Consider the following 26,676-nt stretch of genomic DNA (forward strand, 5'->3'; position numbering starts at 1 on the left):
TGGACACACAATTTTGTTCTTTATTTAGGAGTCACACACTATGGCATTATCTAACATAACCAGATTAATATTATTTGTTTATCTTTATATACACCCTAGTAATTATGTGGTTATAATAATGTATATTTTTCTATACTATGAACTTTGATGTGATGTGCCTGTATTTTACTATGTATTTAATATTAACTATGGGGATGGACCATACCATTGTCAGCCATTGGTTGGTGAGATATATAAATACTCATGAGTTTGCTAATTAAAATATATGTTATGTTTCACTGAAGAAGGCTGTTTAGCCGAAACCGTTTTAAAAATAAACCTATTTTGTTTTGTTTCATAGTTATTTAATCAGTTTCTTGTGATGTGCCTGTATTTTACTATGTACTTAATATTAACTATGGGGATGGACCATACCATTGTCAGCCATTGGTTGGTGAGATATATAAATACTCATGTGTTTGCTAATTAAAATATATGTTATGTTTCACTGAAGAAGGCTGTTTAGCCGAAACCGGTTTGAAAATAAACCTATTTTGTTTTGTTTCATAGTTATTTAATCAGTTTCTTATAAAAGTATCTGACTGCTCATGCTGGCCTCTAGTGTTTACCTGCAGATAGGAGATTCACCCTGCGAATCATATCAGTCAGCCTGCTAGACAGGGGTCCAGGGAAGTAAATACTGTGGGAAGAAATATCCAGGGAATTGTTATGGCTACGCTTCTATAAGCCCTAGGGCCGATAGCCTAGTACCAACCTATGAATAATCCAATATAAAATGTATCTTATTCAAGCAAATTCATCATTAGCATATGAAGTAATTTAGATGCATAATGTGAAAGTACAAGCTGGAGATTTTTCTTAGGAAGTAGTAAAACAGTTTGCACCTGGAACTAATAGTCCCAGCAAGTAAATTCATCAAGGTTTCTTATCTATGGTCAATCTGTTGTATAAACTGAAAAGAGAAATTTGCTCCACTTTAGCTACAAAACTTGAGAAGTGGTTTATTTAATTTGTGTTGGTGGTTATTGGAAGACAACTGCATACATCACTTTTACATAGGAGATAAATAGCCAAAATTAATAACTTTCTTAAAAAGACTAAGCAATATCCAAAAGTGAAGGTAGTGTGAGGTGATTTGGGCAGCTGCCTCAGGCCCAAGGTGTTAAGAGGCCTTGATTATCAGATCATCAGATCGTGCCATGGAGGTCAGTGGAGCTGGAAGGTGCTACGAGCTGATGGTCTTCCTCCTTAGGAATGACAGATAAGCCAGAATGGACTTTTTTTTGCTTTATGCAAAGGGATGAGGGCCAGATCATAGAAAGGACCTTTTTTTGCTCAATTTAGCATTTAGAAGTGCCAGACTGGGGAACAGTACCTCATGTCAAATGAGCCAGCTAAGCAAAAGAAAATACATTAAGTACTTAATTTTTAGACTGGCACACAAATGCCCTGATTTGTATGTTACTCACATATTTTCTGTAATACATTTTATTTTTTTAGCTTAATGAAAGTGAATTGCTGTGGTCATTATTCCATAATTGGTGATGCTACAATGTACTTGTTCAAAAAAATGATTATTATTAAAAAAAATGTAAGAACATCATACCATTCAGGCTTCCTTGTTCTTTAAATATCACAACTTTACTTGTTTGTTCCCTAAAACAGTTCTACTATCACCAATGTTCATGGTAAAAAAACATACACTTATGACCTTGGGGGTTCAGCATTCACAAACCAGTTTCACTTTCTTGAGACAGACATTTTTTTTTCAACTTACCACATTACCGCTTCTGTAGGCACTCAGCTAAATTATGTTGAGAATGAGCCAGCCCCTGTTACTGACTATATTACTGTGCTACACAACTATGACCCTACTGCAACTTCTGTTCCTTAAGAAACTTCTGCTTATGAATCCATACGGAACAAATTCTGCTGCAGCCCTCAGCTAGAGGGGTTAACTATATTGATAGTTTTCTGTTCCCTAAAGATCTCTGTAATTTCAGATTCAATGCTTATCTCAGATCATCAACACTACCTTAGAGCTGAATGAAATATTTAGTTCCACAAAAACATTGGTGCTAAACTCATGTCTGAGATGATAAAACCTCACAGATATATTGATTTGGTAGTGGGATGTTGAGAACTTGCTCCTATGCAAAACCATCATAACTGTAGAGATGTAGTGTATCATATATTGTTTAACTACATGGGCTCAAAATCCAGAATCATGACTGACATTTTGTTATCCTAACTCTAGAAATTCGTACTTGGGATAGTATGATGGGGATTTTTGAATATTTTGTGTCTGTGTGCATTTTTGCCTGTTTGTATATGTGCTTGTATGTGACTGTGTATTAATACCAGTTTCCTGACTTTAAATCACAAATTACGCAGTTAACAGCATTAAGTCATTAAGAAATAAAGTCATAAAACTCAGATTTGTAGAACAGCTCTTAATAAGGTCAACAGTCTTGAAAGTCAGCATCTGTCTTGTCAACAAAAAAGATGGTAAACAAGTGTGCGAAATTTAGAATCTCCAGGGCTGGGGAATATCCGCTCTCCCTGGTATTGTATGATCTCAGAGTATATTTAAGAGCTAGGGGTGTGTGTGTGTGTGTGGGGGGGGGGTTGCCACATGCAAAAAATATTGTTTTCCATTTCCATAGGGCAAGAATATGCTTTGGAGCAAGTGTAAAGATGTGTTGATGTTATTTTTCTATTATTTGTGTCAATGTTAAACATGTTGAAATTATGGTATTTCATTACTTACAAGCACATCTATTATATATATATATATATATATATATATATATATATATATATATATATATATATATATATACACACACACACACATGTATACATACACACACACACACACACACACACACACACACACACACACACACACATTTAGTAGCAAGTGAAATACAATGAAGACAGTTCTTTGGTTCAAGTGCAGTTTGCTTCTACAGCTAAACTAAAAACAAGCATCTTCTACTATAATGAATTTCTGGATACTTAATGGATTCAAGGTCTCTCAAAAGGACAAAACAGCAAGGCAGAGTTAGGATTAGGGTAAAACTTCACCCCCCCCAAACCCTAACCCTACTTATGACCTTATGAAAAGCCTTTTCAATAACAGTACTACTTACACAAGATACTCAGACACATGCACACAACACCAAACATGCACAGCACTAAATCTAGCCCTTACTCTAAACTTAACCCATGAATGTTCTCACCCACATGCTTGTAAACACACTGACACACATGGATACACATGAACACACACACACACACACACACACACACACACACACACACACGGATACACATGAACATGAACACACACACACACACACGGATACACATGAACACACACACACACACGGATACACATGAACATGAACACACACACGGATACACATGAACACACACACACACGGATACACATGAACACACACACACACGGATACACATGAACACACACACACACACACACACACACACACACACACACACACACACACACACACACACACACACACACACACACACTCTCTGTTTCTCTCTCTCTCTATTTCTCATCCCCGCTTACCTCTACTTCATGGTCATTTCTTCAGTAAAAGCAATGTTTGACATTGCTTTTCTGATAACTCATGCATTTAACCAATAAAGAATATAACCATCTTTGTCAGCAAAAACAGCTGTCGACTTTCTGTTCATTCAAACAAAAAGCATGTAAACCCTCAAAACAGGACAGTTCCAGCCACTGGAACAAACCAGGACTCTAGAATGGCATGAAAGGATTCACTGGAGCCACAAAAGCAAAAGATGTGCTGGTCCTGTAAAATGACCTGCAGAAAGCCAGGACAGGTGAACACAGATGCAGCAGCCATGTTGCAATTGCACAAATAAGTTATAAAGATGCATTCATAACAATATGGGTCAAAGCCTACAAGGAAGCCCCAGACAACAAAAGGATAATGCAAAGTTCTAAAAGAGTTTTATGACAGCACTGCTACAAAGGGTATTACAGCACTTGGAAATTATATCTAATTTAGCCTATAGTATACATGTGTATATATACATACATGCATGCATGTATGCATGTATTACATTTGTTTTTTATGTATTTACCGGACTTTCACTGAATACTGCTGCCATCTTCTAGTATGCTGAGCATTTACTAAAGCATCCATGCAATAAGATGATACTACAGGAATGTATGGAGAATGTCAACAACACACCCAGCTGTATCTCAATTTTCCCAAACTGTACAGCTGTCAGTCTGTAGCAGCATGGCTTATCCGAGGTCTGGTTATTGTACCATTTTTACCTTAATTTCTGTTAATCCTTAATAAATGTTACTCCTATACCCCCACCCCTGTCATGATCTGTTTTCTACTTGTTAATTTTCTACCTCTGTTTCATTGCAGAGTCTAAAAAGAATTCTGCTCTTTATCTCTTCCATATTAATGACCACTGACCTTCAGTGCTGCTACGTCACCTTAATAAACTCTCATTTGTAAGCACCCCTTAATTTCTGTAATCACATAATATCTATTGTCACATTGGGCTCTATCCTAAACTATCCATTTCTTACTTAATTTTCTCCTACACAGTGTTCTCTTTCTTCCAGACTAGAAAACTAACAAGCAAAACATAATACCAACAATTTAAATAGTAACATAGTAACATAGATAGACAGTAAAACTGCTCATATGATTCAGAATTAAAGTCTTAATGCAAATAATGCTTTTAGTTTGCTGACACCTGCTCACCTTCCTGGGAGGGTGTGATCTGATCTACTGCAAGATTAACTCTTGTGGTGAAGTAAACACAGAGTTTACAGTAGGCTGTGAATGTATGCTTGGCCCACCATGCTGTAGTGATGCAGCACAGAAATGAATGAACCAGCTTAGTGCAGGACGGTTAATGGTTGGCAAATAAGTGGTTATAAAGGTGAATAGAACAATCTCAGTTTGGCAAACAGCAAGTTCTTGAAATGTATAAATGTACTGTCTAAACTACTGGACATCTTGGCAAACATGTACACATAAGTAATGTGCATGACTCACATGTGGAATGACTACTTAAGTGACTATGAAACTCTTAGCAGAAATATGCTAGAAGGGTTAACAGTCTGGCTTGCAAGAGAGTAGCTGTGTTGGGTGCGGGCTACAAAATTAGCAGAGACACAAGCTCCAGGGTAATGGCTATATTCACCTCTTAATTCTGTACCTTTAGTGTAGCAGAAATAGATCTGCCCCTGGTGCTAACAATCTAAACTGGTCCACATGGATGGCTAGCAAGGACAGAAGGGATCGAGATAAAGGAAGCATCTCTGTATGCCAGGGAGCAGAGCAAGGGAATTTGAAGTGCTTGCCCAGCACTGATGATTGGCAGAGTCATACTTTGCCAGTTAATGTGTTATCTCTGCAACAAGATAACAAAACTGGCCTGGTAGAAGGGCATCCATAACAATGTTACTCCCACTGCATGCTGTACTCTGAGAAGGACAGGAAGTATTAGATGACAAAGGAGAAAGGGTAAAACACTTACAGCATGTGCAGTATAACAGTAACTCAACACCATCTTCACAAAAACGTTTTCCTCCTCTTTCTCCTTGTGAGCCACTGTGATATAATATATATTATTTCTTCCTAGAATGAGACAGAATCCAGCCAGGGGTTACATTGGAAGAGCAAATCAAACAATTACATAGGAATCATTTGCATACATAATGTAGCAACCTCTTGACAGAATGTTGAATAAACAAACAAATAAATAAATAAATAAAAAATAGTTAATCTCTTCAGTCTATGCAGTGCCGTGTGTGTGCGTGTGTGTGCATCAAAACCAGGATGTTAGATATGATGCCTTTAACAATATATACTGTACGTCATTACGACGCTGTCCGGTTCGATTCTCAGCTAGAGCGCCTTCTGCATGGAGACATGCATGAATGGGTGTACCTTCATTGAAGGTTGTACATCAGGGCTGGTAACTCGGCACGTAAAAATCAACTACCAATCATTAGCAGACCGGAGTTCCACTGTGGCGACCCCTAACCGGGAAAAGCCGAAAGACACAAACAAACTGTACGTCATTAAACTAACATACTGTAAAGATTTTGCCTTGTAAAAGAAGGTATAAACCTGAGAATGGGAAGAGACGAGACATAAATAATGGATGCAAGAAATTAAGGAACACCATTGTTTATTTACTTTATACTCCATCTCATCTACAATATTAAAACTTTCTGTTCTACCTAGTTCCTTCTCTCATGTCAATTTCTTTGAATTTTTAAACACTAACCACATGATCTATTATCTTTCAGACAAACCACTAATACATCTTTTAAAATGCTCATGTACAATAATGCATAATTATTTTATATACTGTAATAGCTGCCTTTATTTCATATTAATGTAATCCAATTAGCAATTGTACGTGTGAATGGTAATATATGTTACTTAATGCTGGTTAGTATACATTACTGAATCTCTGTTTAAAAATGTTGGTAATACGTTAGAGCTTTTATCCCCAGTCCGCCACTGTAAAGGAGTTTTTGACTAACCTCAGTTGGACAAATCTAAATAAAGTAAAATAACATCAAATAAATTAACTTTATCTGCACAACATAGAAGACATCCACTTCTTGTATTAGCACAATCATAATGAGTGATTGTTCTGTGCCATTTTATAAATAAATGACCCTTGAAGTGAATGAAACAGAAAAGCCCTAGTAGTTCCTTACAAACAGTGCGTCTCTATCACATAAGACCTATTTCTTTAGAAAAACTGTACTGAGTCAAATGGAAAAGAACAAGCAATCCCACATGGAAGGTACACTGCTAGTTGTTGTGCAAATGACTGGTTGAAATATATTTAAAGAACTACAAGGCTTAACTTGCCTTTGGTCAAAACACAATTTGCCTAAGTCACTACACACACCACAAATGGAAAACATTCTCCTTTTGCAAGTGGTGAACAAAATGACTACTAACTGGCTGAAATTGTCTAGCTGCATAATGATGCTATTAAGGAAAGGGTGTTTAGTGCACTAATGAGTAGGTTTAGGGTAAGGAGCAGGCGAAGTATTATGGTTAGCACACGAGTAACAGTGCACACAAGTCATATGCTAAACCCAACGCTAGGCCTACTACTGCCCTACACATTAGGGTATTAAAAACCCTTTCCTAACAGTACTACTAAACTACAAATGCACACACTCGCACACAATTCATACTAGTACCTCAGCATATCAACACAACTTTTCCCTTCCATAGCTGTTACTCTTACCCAAAGCTAAAACAGTGTAAGAAACTTCTGTGTGTGGAAGATTTTCAGTCCATATATATCTAGTTAATCACTGTATATTAATCAGATCAGATAATGGTAGTAGAAGTAACAGGTTTGCTGGTTGATGTGGATTCACCCACTTTGATAGTGTGTGTCAGGTTTGTGAGACAGTTGGCAACCCATCTTATAACGAAGGGGTTTACATCCAATTTGCTAAGTGTATTGGTAATGCCTGAATGTGGGATCGTGTCTAAAGCCTTTGCCAAGTCAAGGTATGCTGTGTGCACACATTTGCCCTCATCAATGGCCCTGGCCACACTTTCAAAGAAATCCACCAGATTTAACAGGCAGGATCTGCTCTTGACAAAGCCGAATTGGGTATGATCCAGGGTTTGAGGTCACCTATGTCTTTATTTATGAAGTCCATAAAGATATGTTCCATGGCCTTACAGAATAAACTGATCAGGCTTATGGGTCTGTATTCCACGACTTTGTTGCTAGGCCATAGCTGCAGCTGTTCTCCATTCCACAGGAACAATGCCTGTGGTTAGGCTAGGATTGAAAAGGGTACTTAGTGATGATGTTAGTTCATGTTTTAGCCTGTTTAGAAGACAGCCTGAGATGTCATCTGGTCCCATAGAGGCTGTGAGGACTATCTCTTCAGATATGTAAGGTGGGGGAGAGTTTGTTGTAAGTTATGAGGGGATAAGGGGGTGACATTTTCACCAAACCTATCCACTAGCAGGTTCACTATCTCTTTGGGGTCAATGTGTGTGATATAGTTGGCCAGTAGTTCTGCACATGCTTGGGTCCTACCCTTTAGGTTACGTACATAGCTGTAAAAGGCATTATGGCCATCTTTGGCAGTACTTGATAGGTTTCTCTCAAAGGAGCTCTTGGAGGATTTAAAAAGATGTCTTATTTGCCTGTTAAGGCTAAGAGGGCGCTTTTCCATTGTTGGGTACTTGTCTTTGTTTTCTTGGACAAGAACTTTTTCATTTATTGGAGAGTTTGTTGATGCTGGAAGTCTACCATGGCAGCTTGATTTTACTTGGGGCTCTGATTTTGATTCTATCTGGTACAGCTCAGTTTATACACTTAATGCAAGTGATTGTACAAGGCTTTAGTGTAAGTTTCAGTGCAGTTACCACTTTCAGCTTGGCGAGGGGCTTGGAATGTATTTATACCTTCACCTAGGAGGGTACAGTTTGACTTGGTGAAATTTTTTAGTCTGATTTCACCCTTTGTGAGTTCTGGTGTTAGCGTCAGTTCGAAGGTGACTGAATTGTGGTCAGTTTTAGCTAATGAGGGTCCAACAGTTGCAGCAGTACACCTGTTTGACATGTTGGTGAGGACCAGATCCAGAATGTTTGTTCCTCTTGTCGGGGTATGGACAATTGCTCCAGGGCATTTGAATTCACAAAGTCAAGGAACTTTTGTGCTAGCAAGTTTGGGCTAGAGTAGGTTTCCCAGCTGATGGTGGGATAATTGAAATCCCCTAAAACCAGTGTGTTCAGTAACATTTGGATTGGCTTCAATTTGTATAAGTAGGATTAATGGGTATTGTGATCCATGGACGGGGATCTATAACTGGCTAGGTCTTGAATGGGGGTCTTACCCACCATAACTTGGACATGGAGTAACTCCATGGAGTTGTCCAGTCTAACTAGACGCGAGATTAATTTATCTCTAATATAGACTGAAACACAGCCTCCTTTGGTTTTCGCACATTCATTTTGCAGTCTAAAGCTGTGTAAGGCATTGTAGCCTTGCAGGGCTGGGGTACTCTCTGAGGCCTTACACCAGGTTTCTGTGACTGCACAGACATCCACATCTTCTAGTGATAGAAGTGCTTTCAGGGAGTGCAGTTTTTGGTTTAAGCTCCTAACATTTAGCAGCATGACCCTTATGTTCTTCTGATTGGTTATGTTCACGTCGGAAATGTTGTTTTCGAGACCTTGCCTAAAACAGGCACTATGAGGGAAGCAAGAGTCTTTGCCAGCAGCTGAAAGCCTAGGGGTGCCAGGTGCAAACTGTCTCTGGCAAAGCAGCAAAGTTTGTTGACCATGGCTTCCCAGGCAGACAAGAACTGGATCCCCTTGGAATGACACCAAAAACTAAGACAATTATTGAAATCAATCATTTTGTTATACTGTGTCATCGTTCTAGGTGAGGGTAGTATGCTGCTTAAAGCTAGGGACATACCAGCCTGGGACACATACTCAGAGAGCTCCACTATGTCTGTCTTCCTATAGTCCACTGAGATATGTCTCAGGTCATTCACACCAGCATGAACTATGATGGAGTCAAAACAGTATTTGTTGCTGAGAGAACTAACTGCATGTGTGATTTGGCAAATCCTGACACCGGACAGGCAGCTGACTGACTTTCTCCTTGTCCAACCTGGTGAGTGGAATATCTGTGTGTCTCACTACTGAGTCTCCAATGACAAGAAAACTTGGGTTTTGAGTGTTATGCCTTACTGGCTTGGTGGGTGAGAGACTGGTATTGCTATGTGTAATGGGTGCTGTGGAGTCTATGTTAGCTGTAGCAGACTTGTGTTTTGCCGGTCTCTGGTGTTTCGGTAAGTTTTTGAGAGAACCTTCTCATATGCAGATTTACGTGTTTGATGCATACTATGTGTATGAGTAGTGGTACTATGTGGATATGTAGTGGTAGGTGACTTGACAACCTTCCGTTTTGAATGACAGAGAGCACGGATTCTAGACTCGGTGTAAATATATCTCTTGCACTCTGTACTAGATTGCCGTAGTAGAAGGTTGTCTGTGTACATGGGGCAATTACTGCACTGTCTCAAGAGACCCAAGTCAACAAGGTTGGCAGGATAAACAAGGGTAGTCCAACTGTCCATAATGCTAGGTTGAAGACTGTTGTCACTAGAGGTGGCTTTTCAGAAATGACCACAGAGGAGCTCGGTGAATGGATATTTCTGCCTGGGTTTTAAGGGAAAATTAGTTTTAAATGTCCAGATTTAATGCACAATTGTACGGTAGTGTGCAGTGCTGCACAAAGCACAAAAAGCAGAAACCTGCTCACATGCAAGGCCTACATACCAGAAGCTAAAACGTTAAAAAAAACTCTAACAAAATACAGAGGGACTAATAAGGATGCTTACTACAAGCCATAGACCAGTCTCTCTTTATCAGTTAGGTACCAATCAAACACAATTCTCTCATAAAAGTGCAGATAGGCCCCTTCCAATTGAGGATGGCCTGGAAAACGTGCTCCAAACAAACAAACCACTACAAACAGTTCCAAAAGCAGCAGGCCTCAATCTGAACTATGCTACAGCTACTCGCTACCCTACTTTTAGAGGAAAACACTAGAGAATATTTAACACAGCAAAAAAATAGCAGTGAGATACTGAAAAAATGTTTAAAATAGCAGAAGATCAGCCAGAAGGCTCTAAAGAATTATTTAAACAGTTAACAGATCAGTTAATTAAGTACTGTTTGGTGGGAAAACCAGAGCAGACAGAACAGATAGCTTTAAAACAGTGAAAAAATACCAGTAAATACATAAACAATGGAAATAACAAAAAAGCTTGTTAAACAGTAAAAACAATAACATTTGATTGTACAGGCACAGTGTAGCAGGCAACTGCAGTACAAAAGTGTAGTTTAGTACATGGTAAATTACAGTATAAAAGTAGGCAGCAGGCAATAAATAAGTGAAGTAAATATTATAAATAAACAAAACAAAAAAACAAGCAATTTAGGGTATTTTGAAGCTCAGAGGCCTCTAGTAGTCTGGTATCTTAGCTCAGAGTTGTGGCTGGTAGTCAACCTCAGTTCAGCTCGGTACAATCAAGCAGAAACCTGCTCAGACACCAGAAGCTAAAACTTGAAAAAAAAAAAAATCTAACAAAATTCAGCAGGACCAATGAGGATACTCATTCCAAGCCCTAGACCAGCCTTCCTTTACCAGTTAGGTGCCACTCAAACACAATTCTCTCCAAAAGTGCAGATAGGCCCCTTCCGATCGAAGATGACCTGGAAAGCATGCTTCGAACAAACAAGCCACTACAAACAGTTCCAGAAGCAGCAGGCCTGGATCTGGACTATGCCATAGTTACTAGCTACTGTAGTTTCAGTAGAAAACACTAGTGAATACTTAACACAGCAGAAAAATAGCATCTGCTAGACCTTCAGAAGGGGACAGGTATGTTTTTTCAGGGCTAAGAATTATAAAAGACAGGCTCTCAAAACAGAATTAAAAAAATTGAAAAGTAATTATTCTTACTACTGAGCTGTGGTGATTCAGCGGTATGAATAATAATGTAGGGTTACAGTAGACAATGCCCCTTGCATGGGTACTATGAAAAAAAGACAGAGAGTGGACATCAAAAAATGAAGTTTGAACTCCAGTCAAAGTTCTAATCCAGAAGACCCACATTTCAGAATTCCAGGTTCTGAAACAAAGTACTATATCTCTTTAGAAGCATTGCCCAGCATTACCTGATGGCAAAACTGAGGAACATTATACAGAAAAAAAATGTTCTTTATGTTTGCCTTTTTTAAGTCATGAAGGTGAATGAAGGCATAGCAATCTTTTTTTATTTCATATAAAGCAACACATGGCATAAAGTTTTGTAAGAAGTACAGTAGGATAGAGAGAGGCTTAAAAATACAGAACTAAGTAGATGACCAGTGGAATTTAATTGCTTCTCAATGGGCTGAGTGAAATATATTATGAAGATTCATATCCTTTAAGTTAAAGAAATGCCATAAGACTGCATGTTGTAGTAAGAGACATGGTGAAATAGACACCATAAAAAATGCATTTGGGAACAATGGTATCTAAACCAATAACTTATATACAGCCTTCTGGACAGCAAACATACAAGCAGAATAACTTTCTTCTTTAATAATAAAAAACAGCTCTACAACACTTGAAAAAAGGGGGAGCCGAGTTTTAACCCATAAAATATTCTAATCAATAAAACATCTGTGGTGATAGATACACTGAAACATAAATGGTGGCTTACAGAATTTGTTCTCCTCGAGGATAACATAAAATAGGTAAACACAAGGTAACCCATAGTATTTATCTTTATCAATTAATTTCCAGAGATGCAGTGTTAACTGTCAACAGCATGCATACATGCTTGCTTTGCTCCACTAACTCAACCATTTAGCCTTGAAAAGGGAGAATTAACAAGAAAAAGCTAGCTGGTCAATTGGAATTTGATGTCATTTGCCAACCTCAAAATGCAGTGAAGCTACGATGGGTGAGTATGCTGGTAAGTAAGTAATGTAATATTCTTAGAAGCATCTGAAAATGGCTGCAAAGCAGGATGCAATAAAATTTGACAGAATACATTGTCATCTTACATCCATCTTATTCCACTGCTTCAGTGCAGAAATGCTTACTAAACAGGTAAATGACATGTAAGATGGACTGATAACATAGAAAGATAGATGAAACTATGACTATGGCCTAGGTGACCCAAGTGTGGTTTCTGGCTTGGAATTCTCATGGAAGTAATACAGAACACAGGGATCCTTGGGGAGATGGCTCATGATACTGGCAGATTGTATGAATCTTTGTAGATGCCAAGGCTCAGAACTATTGTTGAGATAAGCCCTAGGGTCAAGAGGCATGGTTGACCTAGGACCAGGGCAGTCATGTCCTCAGAGGCTACAGCTTAATGCACACACAGTCTAATGGCATTTTGTCAGCATAATAGGTTTATGGGTAATTACTTAGCTAATGACTGCTGGGGGCCTTTTTAAGCCTAGCCTTGGTTCCCACATGTACCTAACAGGTTGATTGGATTGTCTATTGGGTATAGGTAGAAGTGGACATGAGTGGTCATAGGTGGTTAACAGGCAAATGACCCTGGGAGAGAAGCAGGGCCAAGAGAAAGCCTGGTGCATGTAGAGAATGTCTCTGCAGGAGCCTACGCTACTTTACCTCCAGGGCACTGCTTTCCATTTCCCCTTTCCAATCTTTTGGATGGCTCTCTCTGGAGTAATATTAGATTAACAATGCTTTCTATTTACCCAAATCTCTCTGCCAGCAGCCCCAGAAACAAGCACTGAAAGGGGTGTCTAGCAGCTGATGGTCAAGCTGCAGCACAAGAACCCAAATAGAAAAACACTTTTTTGGATGCTTATACTGCATGTTATGTTATGTAGATTTTTCTTAAGACTTCTTTACTTCTGGTGTCTTATAGTTTCTCAGTTGTTCATCTAAGTGTCTTGTCAAAAATCCTAGGAGTGCCAATGACTGCATGTTATATATTATTAAAAGCAGTGCAAGAAAGGTAAGTGTATAAGCATTTACCGATATTAGATTAATCAGGATTATAACTTCTACAGCAAATACAGAGTGGTATATGAAATTATTCCTTTTTTTACCATGGAAGAAGCTGCAACACTGTTAAAATGAAATCAGTATTATGTCATGTCCTATGCAACTAACAGTAATATGATTATATTTGAATTTGCAATTACTTCTGGAATAACGCTGCAGAAAGCTGTTGAATTATGTTTCACTGTAGTTCTATGGCTCCAAGAAGAAAATATTGTGTTGCAGTATAGGGTTTTCTGAAAATTTGTTATCAAATTTGAGAATACATATATTCTACAAGACTGTCTGTGTTTACTATCAAAGATGCATTACGTGTATATTTTTTTATAGATGGCTACAGATTAGGAATTGTGTTGCAGTACAACTGATGATTATAACTTGCAATTAAACTCTGACAGAACATTAAGAAGTGCATGATGACTATAACTCATTGTGACAATGCTAACTATACTAGACCAGTGCATGTGGGTGAGCAGTCTGTATATGGCCAGAGAAACAGCAGTCCTACTGTGTGACCTTTCTCTGAATGAACTTTTCCGAATTAAGCATCTGTAACATCCCTTCTCAAATAAAACATTCTTAGTTATATAAGTACATGGCTAAACATGTACACATGTTTAAACATACACACACACACACACACACACACACACACACACTAAACACAGGCGTACCTACATGTATATATACCACTTACCAGAAAGGTAAGTTTAGATATGAGGTCTGACAAACTTGAAACAATCTACAATGGGGACAGTCTGACCATTTTCCTGAAAGGACAAGCTTTTCACTGCAACTTTGATTCAAAGGTAAATACATAAAACACAAATACACAGAAAGAAGTACAGATGCTGCAGGAGGCATTCAATGCTACTAATGAGTAGTACAAAGGATCAGCCATAAAGGTGGAATAAGTTTGATGTCAGTATTACAACAGCCTCCTTTTGCATATCTTGTCAGTCTGAAAAAGTCACTTTACCAGACCCTGCTCTCACATCAATTCTGTAAAGAAGCTCTATATTCAGTGGGCTAAACCAGATAAATGTTTTTTTTCTGTTTCTACTTTCTGTTAAAAGACTGATATCATTTTACCTACCATCAGTTGGCACACATTAGAAGACAAAATGGTATGGACATTCTGTGTAACCAAGTTCTCATATGTCATGAGGTCTGCTAGTAGATATGACTGAATGGTTCATACCTGTCACAGTTAGTTTGACTCACTTGAGGGACAAAGTCCATAAGATGGTCAGAAAAGCAGATATCTAGAGCTGGCAGACTGGGATAGGATGCTTACATCAAATGAGAATGACTGATTTCACAATCTCCATAGTGGGGGTGTCTTGTAATGATATCATACCTCATGGTGAATATTTACAATGTATTTTTTATATGTTTGTTTACGTAAGCAGTTGGTATCCACTTTGTGAACACATCCAGAAGAATGTCTTCAGCCACAACCTTGAAATATTGAACAAAATTTCAGAAAAGGCAGAATAAAGTAAAATTTCAAACTAAGGCCTGATAAATATGAAAAAAAAACTAAGAAACAATATTGTTTCCATTATGACTGGACTAAGTTAAAAATGCCCACAACCAGTATCCCTGAACTGCATTCCCTTAAAAAAGGGCAAGTGTTTTTTTCTGCAGGGGATAAGGTTCCTTGAACCCTCTGGTTAGCGAGGCAAGCCTCCCACACCCCCTGAACTTAAATATATACCAACTCCTCAGTCACAACTTGAAGAAGGGGGAAATTACCCTCAAAAGGGTATCACTGCCAGTGCAACTTGCCAACAGTGACTTCATATGGAGGAACCTGATCTTTGGTGGGCTGAATTTCAGGCAAACGACACTCAAGAACTCAGTTTTCATCCACTTGTAGGTTACAGCAGCGATCCTGTTAATCAATAGTGTTGACTACTTCACATTGTGAAAGTGTCTTTTCTAGTTCTTTCTCTTTCATGAGGTGTTTAGATTTGTTATTTTTTTGTCTGTTTCATTCACTGTTTGCTTCTTTTATATTAACTATCACTGTCTGTACATAATTTTTATAACCTCCGTCTTGCACATAGGTGTTTAATCCATACTGGTAATATGATGAGCTGGCGTCCTATTACTAATATGTTTCTCTACCTTGTGCCATGTGAGTGCCAAGGTAATAGAACAAATGTATCAGTTTTGAGGTATATAAACTGTTGGAGGTATTAGAGGTAAAATTTCATTGTAGATGAGGCATAATATTTTGGTATTGATCAGAGATGTAGATGGTGCACAAAACATTTGTTTTTATTTTTTATAACCCATAGTGCAGACATTAATTTGTCTGTTCAAACAACAACTCTGTTTAAAATGTGTGCATTAAGGCTGTATGAAGATATCTGGTGAGGTGGGCTGTGGACATATTAGGTCTCAGGTAAGCATTTGGTATCAAAGAGGCATGCAGAATGCGTTATTAAGGTACTGCGTAAATAGTAGCCACGGAAAGTAATAATTTCAGTGTGTATACATCTTATGCAAACAGTATACACAAGAAGGTTTTTTTCTTAAATCTCCATACATATGGTTCTGTGTTTCTGTCACATCCTTTGCTGTGGTCTTACTGGAATGCATTTGATGTCTGTAACAGAGGAGAACAGTTCAGTCTTCTTGTATTTACAATACAATATGGAATTTTGGTTTGTATGCATTTTATTGTATAGTGACTAACCTATCAGTGCTATCAAACATGGTTTTATATGAGGTTACTTTTTGTTGTTACTTTTGTAATAGTGGTCACATTTACCTTTATTTGTCAGTACATGGATTTGTTTTTTTTTTACATGTTTACATGGCACTTATGTTTAGTTTTGTTTATCTGGATGTGAAGCATTGCCTGAAACTTACTTGATGGTGTTAGGACAGAAACTTGCCAACAAGTACCAGATTATCACTGATATTAGCTGTGTACCATCATCAAAACCAGACGCATTAACTCTCGTTATTTATTTGATCTTCTCAATCTATATAAAGATTTTTGTGTCATAACAAATAAATGTATTTCCATTTAAAATGAAGGGATGTCTTTGACAAACCAATCAGATGAATTGCTGTAGTTACAAATTACGGTCAAGCAAACCATTTGAACAGTGTTTAGTTTTGGTATGCTGGACAGAAGTAGCTAACCTTAATGACATTAAAATGCATCATGTATGGGCGTTTCATTTTTACAGCTTCTTGTCACACATCATTGTTGATGATGTAGTGCATCTAGACTATACAGCCATTTGAACCTCATCTTCTATATAAGTACGTCTATAAAGTAGCAGCAGAGAGACTTTGGAGTGATTAAGTATCATTTTTCTGCATTTTTTTGCTGCCTTTAGCTAATTCCGCTTAAAACGCCGATTTTCTAGAGTTTGTGTGATTTAAAAAGCTTGTTTCAGCTACATATTGTACTTATTTTACTGCCTGCACTTTAACAAAGTTGTTTTTGTGTTTAAATTACCTGTTTAACTGTTGTAGGCTACACACTCAAGTGTGATAGCCATTTCTGTGCATTTAAAGTGTTTTTTTGATTGTATCTGCTTTATTTTCTGAAAAAAACAAATATATACATACATATATATATATATATATATATATATATATATATATATATATATATATATATATATGGCTCCCATTCAGAAGCCTGAAACATCATAAGCCTGAAAATCAAAATCCTGAAACCAAAAGCCTGAAAATTCAGAATCCTGAAAACTCAAAATCCTGAAAGCCCAAAATCCTGAAACTCAAAATCCTGAAAACACAAAATAGACATACTGATGTCATTGTGGCTTTGATATTGTTAGCCCTGTGGTGTTAGGTCATGCGTTGGGGTCAGGTAAGTGTGCGGTTGGTTTTATGTTAGGGTTAGGGGCGGTTTAAGTCAGTTAGGGTTAGGGCGCAGGTTAGGCATGTATGCAATAGTGACAAATATTGGGGTTAGAGGCAGTTTAAGTGAGTTAGGGTTAGGGCGCGGCTCAGGTGAGTGTGCGATAGTGACGGACCTTAGGGTTAGGGTTAGGGTCAGGGTCAGTTGGTAGATATTAGTGTCTTTATAGTGACATATTAGCATTATTTGTGTTTTCAGGATTTTGAGTTTCATGATTTTGGGCTTTCAGGATTTTGAGTTTTCAGGATTCTGAATTTTCAGGCTTTTGGTTTCAGGATTTTGATTTTCAGGCTTATGATGTTTCAGGCTTCTGAATGGGAACTATATATATATATATATATATATATATATATATATATATATATATATATATATATATATATATATATATACACACTTGTTTCCTCGCCTTTCTAAGCTAGTACAGTTCAGTTTTCAGGTTAGTGCTGAAATCAGGACTGTCTTACAAGCTTCTGTGTTTGCCCATACCTTACTAGGATAGAAGGAAGTTACTCTGTTCACTGTGAGAGAGGGAGCTTTGAGCAGCCTATCTGTCCCTGGAGGAGTGGTTTCAGCCCAGAAACTAGTAGTATATTGACCATTTTGGGCTAATTTCTATCTCTTTCACTGCCCTGCGAAAAACCCGCATTAGCACGGTTTTGCACACTAGGCAGCTAGGGTATAACTACTCCCAGCTCCACAAAGTCTACTCTTCAATTTTTCCCTTGGAACTAGACAAACTTTCAACTTAAGCATTCAAACCATTCACTTCTCACACCGGCACTTGCTCAAAACTCATAGCACGCACTAATAAACCTTAGCACTAGACTCCCCCCATACTGTAGAGAAGGACAAGGCTCTCTATTCGACCTTACCAGCCAATCAGTAAAACAGTTCACAGTACCTATCCAGGCATGTCCAAAGGGCAGTTTCAGGTGTACTCTCCGGTCCAACTGGTGAATCTGGGCATTTTGAGGCAATGTTACAATTGCCTCATGTACACAGACAACCCTCTCCTCCTTCCACCAAACACTAATACATGCGAGAGATGCAATTATACAGCCAAACTGGAGGCTAAGCTCTCTCAACCCAAGACTGGACTAGGCAGTCAAGAGGAGAAGGAAATTACTTGCATCACATCACCAGTCTCACATAAACCTATGAAACCAGCACTGGCAAAAAACACACATAAATACATGAAAACATACTCGGAGGCTCTAAATAAAAATCTGCAGAAGCAACAGAGACCTCCAAGCAGACATCCAAGCAACCTCCACCCACTAACATAAACCATGAAACACATACATCACAAAATCAGTGTGCCACACAATCACAGCCCTTAAGGCAAAATAACATACCCAACACATTTGTAATAGGTGACTCTATAGTCAGGCACACTGATGTCCCACTCACTAGGCTGAACAAGGAGAAGGTTACTGTTAGTTGCCTGTCGGGTGCCAGAATCCGCCACATAACACAAGCACTCAGGTCACTCCAGAACAAGTACAAATATGACTCTGTCATTGTCCATGTTGGTGTGAATGACCTGAGCCATACCTCCCTGTACTACATGAAAAGAGACATGGAGGAGCTTTCTGATCATGTAGCCCAGGCCGGTATGACCCTGACCCTGAGTAGCATCCTGCCCTCACCAAGACTGATACCACAGTAGAGAGAAAAAATTATAAATTTCAACAATTGACTAAGCTTCTGGTGTCATTCAAAGGGGATCCAGTGTCTGTCAGCCTGGGATGACATGCTCGATAAGCCATGCTGCTTAGCTAGAGATGGCTTGCACCGGTCACCCTTTGGCTTTCGAATACTGGCCAAGGCTCTTGCCACCCCCATAGTGCCTTTTTTAGGCAAGGCTCAAAAGACAAACCCACCACTGTAAATAGCACAGATAACAAAAAACTGAGGGTAATGCTACTCAGTGCCAGAAGTCTAAACCTCAAAATGCACACACTTGAGGCAATCCTCAGTATAGAGAAAATTGACATATGTGCAATAACAGAAACCTGGTTTAAGGCTCCAGAGAGCACCCCAGCACTACCAGGCTAAAACTCATACCATACATTTTGGCCACAAAACCCAGACCGAAATACAAAAACATGGGGGAGTATCCATATTCATCAAGGATACCCACACCTCCAGGTTAGTGGCACAGCACGATGCTTCAGAGATCATCCACGTGCAACTAACAATGGGCAAAACTGCTATTCAAATTATAGCTTGCTACAGATCACCCACCATGTCCCAGGACCCCCACTCCACATTCCTGTAAACACTGGGGAACGTAAAGGTCCTACCAAACACCCTGATATTGGGTGATTTCAATTACCCAAACATTAACTGGGAGAACTACTCAAGTACAAACTCCCTTGCCCAACATTTCCTAGAATTTATAAACTCAAATGCCCTGGATCAACTGGTCAACACCCCCACCAGAGGTGACAACATATTGGACCTGGTCATCACCAACATTGGCGACCGGTGTTGCACACCGAAGGTCAACCCCTCGCTGGTTAGATCTGACCATAAACTAATCAGATGGATAACTACATTCTGCCATCACCCCCGGTCAAAGAAACCACCATGAAAAACTTTTCAAAAGCAAACTTCACGTTACTTAAGACCGGTGTAGGAAGTTTCAAAGCCCCCATGCTAAAGGATAACGCTGTCCAAGCTGCAAAATCCTTTACTAATGCACTCTACGGGCACCTACAAGAATCCATGGATCATGCTATCCCAAACAAAACCAATACTCACTCCTCCAAGAAAAGAAAACCAGTCTGATGGACCCCTGCCATAAACAAGCTATACAATAGAAGGAGGAAACTAGTACAAAAAGAGTAAAATCCCAAGAAAGGAAGGCATCCTTGATCAGTATCAGCAAGAAACTACTTTCCCTCATAAAATCATCCAAGGCTAGCTTTGAAAGAAAAATTGCCATGGACTTCAAAGATAACCACAAGGCACTCTTTAGCTATGTCAAAAATCTAAGTGGCAATTCTCAGATCTGCTCGGAGTTAGTGCAGAATGGCACAAAATACACTGAACCGACCGATATAGCCAACATCCTGGCAGATAGGTTCAGTGCAAACTTCACCCCCCTCTCAGCCCCAAAAGGGCCCATAACTATACCAGAAGAATGTAGTGCCCCTGTAATCACAGACACTCAGGTTAAAACAGCCTTCTCCAAAGCCAAAAACGCAGCATTAATGGGACCGAACGGTGTCCCAGGATGCGTCCTACATGAGCTCAAAGAAGAACTAACCCCTCACCTAAACGCACTGTTTAAACTCAGCCTCTCCACAGGCTATGTGCCCACAGAGTGGCACACAGCAATGGTTATTCCACTCAACAAATGGACCCCAGGAACTATCGCCCTATAAGCCTGACTAGCTTGGTCTGCAAAGCTATGGAGCGCATCATCATGGATCTCATTAACAGAGCAACTGGAAACCTCCAAACACTGGACCCTACCCAGTTCAGCTTTGTTAAGGGCCGATCATGCCTCCTAAACCTGGTGGACTTCTTTGAGAGAGTTACCAAGGCTATAGACGAGGGAAAGGTGGTCCAAAGGCCTTCAACACCATTCCCCACTCAGGTACTATAGACAAGCTCACCAGCCTAAACATAAACCTCTACATCACGAGATGGGTTGCCAACTGGCTCCGGACAGAACCCACATGGTAAGAGTTGCGGGAGCTAGGTCTGACTCTAAACTGGTTACAAGTGGCATTCCCCACGGCTCAGTCCTAGGACCCCACCTGTTCGGCATATACTTCTTAGAGATACAGGCAAGCACAGGAGGACTATGGCTGACCAAGTTTGCAGACGACTGCAAACTAGGGGCTATAACTGACTCTCCGGCTGACACAGACATCCTCCAAAAGGGTCTCACTGAGACAGATACCTGGTGTCAAAACCATGGCCTCAAGCTAAATGCCAAAAAGTGCATAGTCATCCCCTTTGGAAAAAACAAACTACCACATAGGTGGTAGCCCCCTAAATACGGAAAACATAATAAGGGATCTGGGGACCCAAGTAGATAGTAACCTCTCCTTTGATAATCACATTGCCAAAGTAGTTAGAAAATCCTTCTATGTGGCCCACCTAATCACAAAAGGGTTTGCATCCAGATCGAAAAAGGTCATTGTGCCTCTCTATGCATCACTCATCAGACCCATCATAGAGTACAATGCCCCATTTGGAATGTACCTTACAAGACACCTGCAACAACTGGAAAGACCACAGAAGTACCTCACCAAGAGGATCACTGGCCTCAAGCAGATGCCCTATGCAGCTCGAATGAAGAAACTCCAGCTGTACTCGGTTGCATACCGCCTACTCAGAGGTGATCTCTGCCTGACATACAAGGCCACGTCCAACCCAGAATTGATGGACATGCTCCACCTAAAGAAAACCATATCTCCTCGAGCCACATGCTCCAGGGATCTAAACCTCACCACAACAATAAATAGGACGCGCTGGAGGGATAGATTCCTATCCCAGAGACTTCCCATGCTCTGGAACAAGATTCCAGTCTACATTAGGCAGAGCTACTCGCTAATCCTCTTCAAGAGAGACCTTGACGAGTGGATGGGAAACAGAAAGTTTACCCCAGGGATCACTTCAATGGCTCTGCTGGACAGAGGCACAGGGAACAAATCTAAGGGGGCGGCGAAAGCCAACACATTCTAGCTAGGCTTATAAATGCCTTCGGGCAGACAGCCTAGCACCTACCTATGAACCTATAAATTACTGTTTTGCATACGCCTGCTTTTCCTGGCAGCTGAAAATTGCTGGATTTACTTTTTTCATCTACTAGATTAATTTTCTCTGTTTTATATCACAGAGCTAGATGCAATTCCAGCAATGGACCCAAACCTCTCTATGAATAAACTAGCAGTCTTAAGGGTTGGCCACTTGTGTACACATGATAAATGTCACATACTCAAGCTATAGTTTAGTGCTATACAGTAAAAGATAGAACTGATTTACTATAATTGTGCTGTGGAAAAGTTGCAGTTATTTTTGAATTTCTATGAATGTATATATCTGTTTATATATACATATGCACACACACACACTCAAACACACATGCAACAATAGCCTCAGAGCATGCACAGAACTGTGTTAATATTTATTGACGTAACTGTGTCGACTTTATGACATTGACATTGCATCTGTTAGACAACTGCCACTACATCTAGATATATATATATATATATATATATATATATATATATATATATATATAGATTGATAGATATATACAGATATAGAGATATTAATATGGGTGAGCTGAATTTAGTTCAATCAATGTTGGTCAACATCTGTTTAGTCGACAAAATTTGGTTGACTACATAGATGTTCTTCAGGTGTGCAAGATCAAACAATTCTTGCAGTTGGGAAACCTTTTCCCAACATAGCGCAATCCCAGAATTAGTATACCTCTGAAAAACATGATGTTTTGTTTCATCTACAGTACAACACCTTGTCTCCAGTCTTGTATCTTTCATTAACAGGCCAATATGCTTATGTAAGGCTCTGCAAATTCACCCAGCTCATTCTGCTGTATTAAATGCTAGAAATAATTAGTCATCATGGTAACCTCCAGGACAGGTGGCTTACCATTTAATACTGACGGCAGATTTGGATTTTGTTTATACACTAGTTAATATAAGCAGCAAGCATGTGCACAATGCATGTAGTTCTTTTCCATCACAGACTGATTTAGGAAAAATTCCAATCACTTGTGCTGCTTTGTTGTATCACTAACAAAACTTCATCATTTGGTTATGACTTTCTAAAAATATATTACTCCACTGGATGCAGGCAGTTTTCTTAGTTTCGGGTTTTTAAAATGTCAAGCATTACCGCTTAAATCCCCACTGCAGAATTCCTCTCCACTGTTACTATGTGGCGCTTGAGGTGATTAAGGAGTACTTATCAATCTGTAATGAAAAATGTAAATCCTTAGTAATGCAAACATACCATAACTTTACCTCATCTACATCCATAAGGACAATTCCACTGTATGCTATAGACAGAGACAGCCCGACATCTGGGTTAGTCTTAAGCTTGTTATGTTTAATGCAAGTTTCTTCGCTGCTTGCAATCTTCCCTAAAAAAAGATAAACTGGTACACACATGGGATTTACAATGCTGTTGCAGTCTGCCAACAGAAACATGCCTGTATTGCCCATGAATCTTTAACAGAAACATGCCTGTATTGCCCATGAATCTTTAACATTACAGTCTTTTTCTCAATTTTTCTTATGTCTTCTGTGATTATCAGAATCTTATTGTCATCTCTATTGTCTTGGTTATCTTTATCAAGGATGTGACCGTAACAGTCTCCTGAAGTTGTTAATTCAAGACTAGCTTGGTGTTTAAAAACTTTTCTGCTTTGTCAATTTTACATATCAAGCCAACTGCAGCTTTTTTCAAAGTTATCTAATGGTATAACTCATGTAACAAGGAATATCTACTGAAACCAAATCTGTTTCCATCCAGCAGTTTGTCTGATTAAAACTTTTTTTTTAATTATTACTGTCTAGGTGGGTTGTATAACTCTTTCATATTAAAACCTGAACACTCTAAAGATTACATTGTTATTTATATTATACACATCTTACTTTTTTAAATCACCAACGTGGCTACCTGCCACTTTTCACCCATATGGTCTATCTGCACTCAGTGTTAATGAGGGAGGACCATACGGAAACAAAAACACAAAAAATATCCAACTGAGTGAGGCTCTTATGAAAAAACAGTGACATTATGCTCTTCTACAGTTGTCTTTACTACCTTTATTTGATCACTTCTGAGTTCTGGGTGGGCAGTCCTTTGTTAAATGGAATGTGCTTTGGCAAACAGCAAAATAAGGTCCTGCCAAAGCTATCCAGGTTACTGTTACCAGCAAAGGTTCCCTCAAGCAGTCCTTGTGAAGATGTACTTTACCACTTTTTTGAGTAGTGAAAAAAGCAACATTGTGCTTCATCTGGATTCATGTGGTGTGGCTATAACTCTTGTATCATCGACAAGATATGGTTTAGAGCAGACATCATGGTGGCAAATACCGGATCCAAACAAGCACTAAGACCCATTTCCTTTAGACAACTACAGAAGCACCACCCAGCAACTTACATGTCATAATGTCCATCACTAAGAGTCATGTCAAACTTTTGTATACAATTACTACATATCTTCGGTCAAACTTTAAAAACAGTGTCAGTTGCACAACAGGTAGCACACTCGCTTTTGCTTTAGAAGGCTGTGGATTCTGTTCCCATACCATGTTGATCCATTGCAAAAGGTGCTGTCCTTTGGATGAGATGTTAAACCAAGTTCGCATCTACTTGAGTTGGTGATAGCTCAGGTGGATGCAAAAGATCCCATGGCACTTATTGAAAGGAGTAGGAGAAGTTTCTCAGTGCCCTGGCACTTATTGAAAGGAGTAGGAGAAGTTTCTCAGTGCCCTGGCACTTATTGAAAGGAGTAGGAGATGTTTCTCAGTGCCCTGGCACTTATTGAAAGGAGTAGGAGAAGTTTCTCAGTGCCCTGGCACTTATTGAAAGGAGTAGGAGAAGTTTCTCAGTGCCCTGGCACTTATTGAAAGGAGTAGGAGAAGTTTCTCAGTGCCCTGGCACTTATTGAAAGAAGTAGGAGAAGTTTCTCAGTGCCCTGGCACTTATTGAAAGGAGTAGGAGAAGTTTCTCAGTGCCCTGGCACTTACTTGAAAGGAGTAAGAGAAGTTTCTCAGTGCCCTGGCACTTACTGAAAGGAGTAGGAGAAGTTTCTCAGTGCCCTGGCACTTATTGAAAGGAGTAAGAGAAGTTTCTCAGTGCCCTGGCACTTATTGAAAAGAGTAAGAGAAGTTTCTCAGTGCCCTGGCACTTATTGAAAGGAGTAAGAGAAGTTTCTCAGTGCCCTGGCACTTATTGAAAGGAGTAGGAGAAGTTTCTCAGTGCCCTGGCACTTATTGAAAGGAGTAAGAGAAGTTTCTCAGTGCCCTGGCACTTATTGAAAGGAGTAGGAGAAGTTTCTCTGTGCCCTGGCACTTATTGAAAGGAGTAAGAGAAGTTTATCAGTGCCCTGGCACTTATTGAAAGGAGTAAGAGAAGTTTCTCAGTGCCCTGGCACGTATTGAAAGGAGTAGGAGAAGTTTCTCAGTGCCCTGGCACGTATTGAAAGGAGTAGGAGAAGTTTCTCAGTGCCCTGGCACTTATTGAAAGGAGTAGGAGAAGTTTCTCAGTGCCCTGGCACTTATTGAAAGGAGTAGGAGAAGTTTCTCAGTGCCCTGGCACTTATTGAAAGGAGTAGGAGAAGTTTCTCAGTGCCCTGGCGCTTATTGAAAGGAGTAGGAGAAGTTTCTCAGTGCCCTGGCAAATTTCTTCTATTAGTATAAATAGCACCTTGGTTCTCCCCTGAAGAGAGGCCAGAATAGTGGGTGCAATCTGGTTAACAAAATATAACTAAATAAAATAAAAATAAACTAAGCAATGTAGCATGCCACAGGAATACTATAGTAAGATTGTTAAATAACATGTACACCAAATATGCTTTGTGTTTTCTTCCCTTAGAAACACTTTCAATCAGCTTACCCACACCCATGTCTATCAATTCCTTTGTAGGTACTTCCAATTCTGTGCTATCATACTGTGGAAGTGAATGTGTTATTACCAGAGCCTACATTCTCCTCTCCAAATGAACCTCTTATTTCCACATAACCAACTCAAGTGTTTTAGATTTCCTATGACCTTCTCTTATTAGAAACTCTAGGAACAGAATCCTTCTATGTTACCACTAGGAAAGAGACATTTTACTTTAATGAGGGAGGACCATACGGAAACAAAAACACAAAAAATATCCAACTGAGTGAGGCTCTTATGAAAAAACAGTGACATTATGCTCTTCTACAGTTGTCTTTACTATATTTGATCACTTCTGAGTTCTGGGTGGGCAGTCCTTTGTTAAATGGAATGTGCTTTGGCAAACAGCAAAATAAGGTCCTGCCAAAGCTATCCAGGTTACTGTTACCAGCAAAGGTTCCCTCAAGCAGTCCTGGTGAAGATGTACTTTACCACTTTTTTGAGTAGTGAAAA

General features: G+C 39.3%; 1 protein-coding gene across 5 annotated transcripts in view; it reads right to left on the minus strand.

The window, feature by feature from the left end:
• The window catches only part of LPAR4 (lysophosphatidic acid receptor 4), a 429,914-nt gene that overhangs the window by 13,046 nt on the left and 390,192 nt on the right, over positions 1-26,676 (minus strand). The window contains exon 4 of one of the 5 annotated variants that reach the window (XM_044057155.1): positions 5,569-5,669. The exons of the other annotated variants lie outside the window; for them this stretch is intronic. The gene's annotated coding sequence lies outside the window, so the exon portion shown is untranslated. The remainder of the gene's footprint in view (positions 1-5,568; positions 5,670-26,676) is intronic. 5 annotated transcript variants of the gene reach the window in all.

The sequence above is a fragment of the Protopterus annectens genome, chromosome 15.part0 (genome assembly GCF_019279795.1).
Source record: "Protopterus annectens isolate FY-2018-M chromosome 15.part0, PAN1.0, whole genome shotgun sequence".
In the NCBI taxonomy this organism is placed as follows: domain Eukaryota; kingdom Metazoa; phylum Chordata; order Ceratodontiformes; family Protopteridae; genus Protopterus; species Protopterus annectens.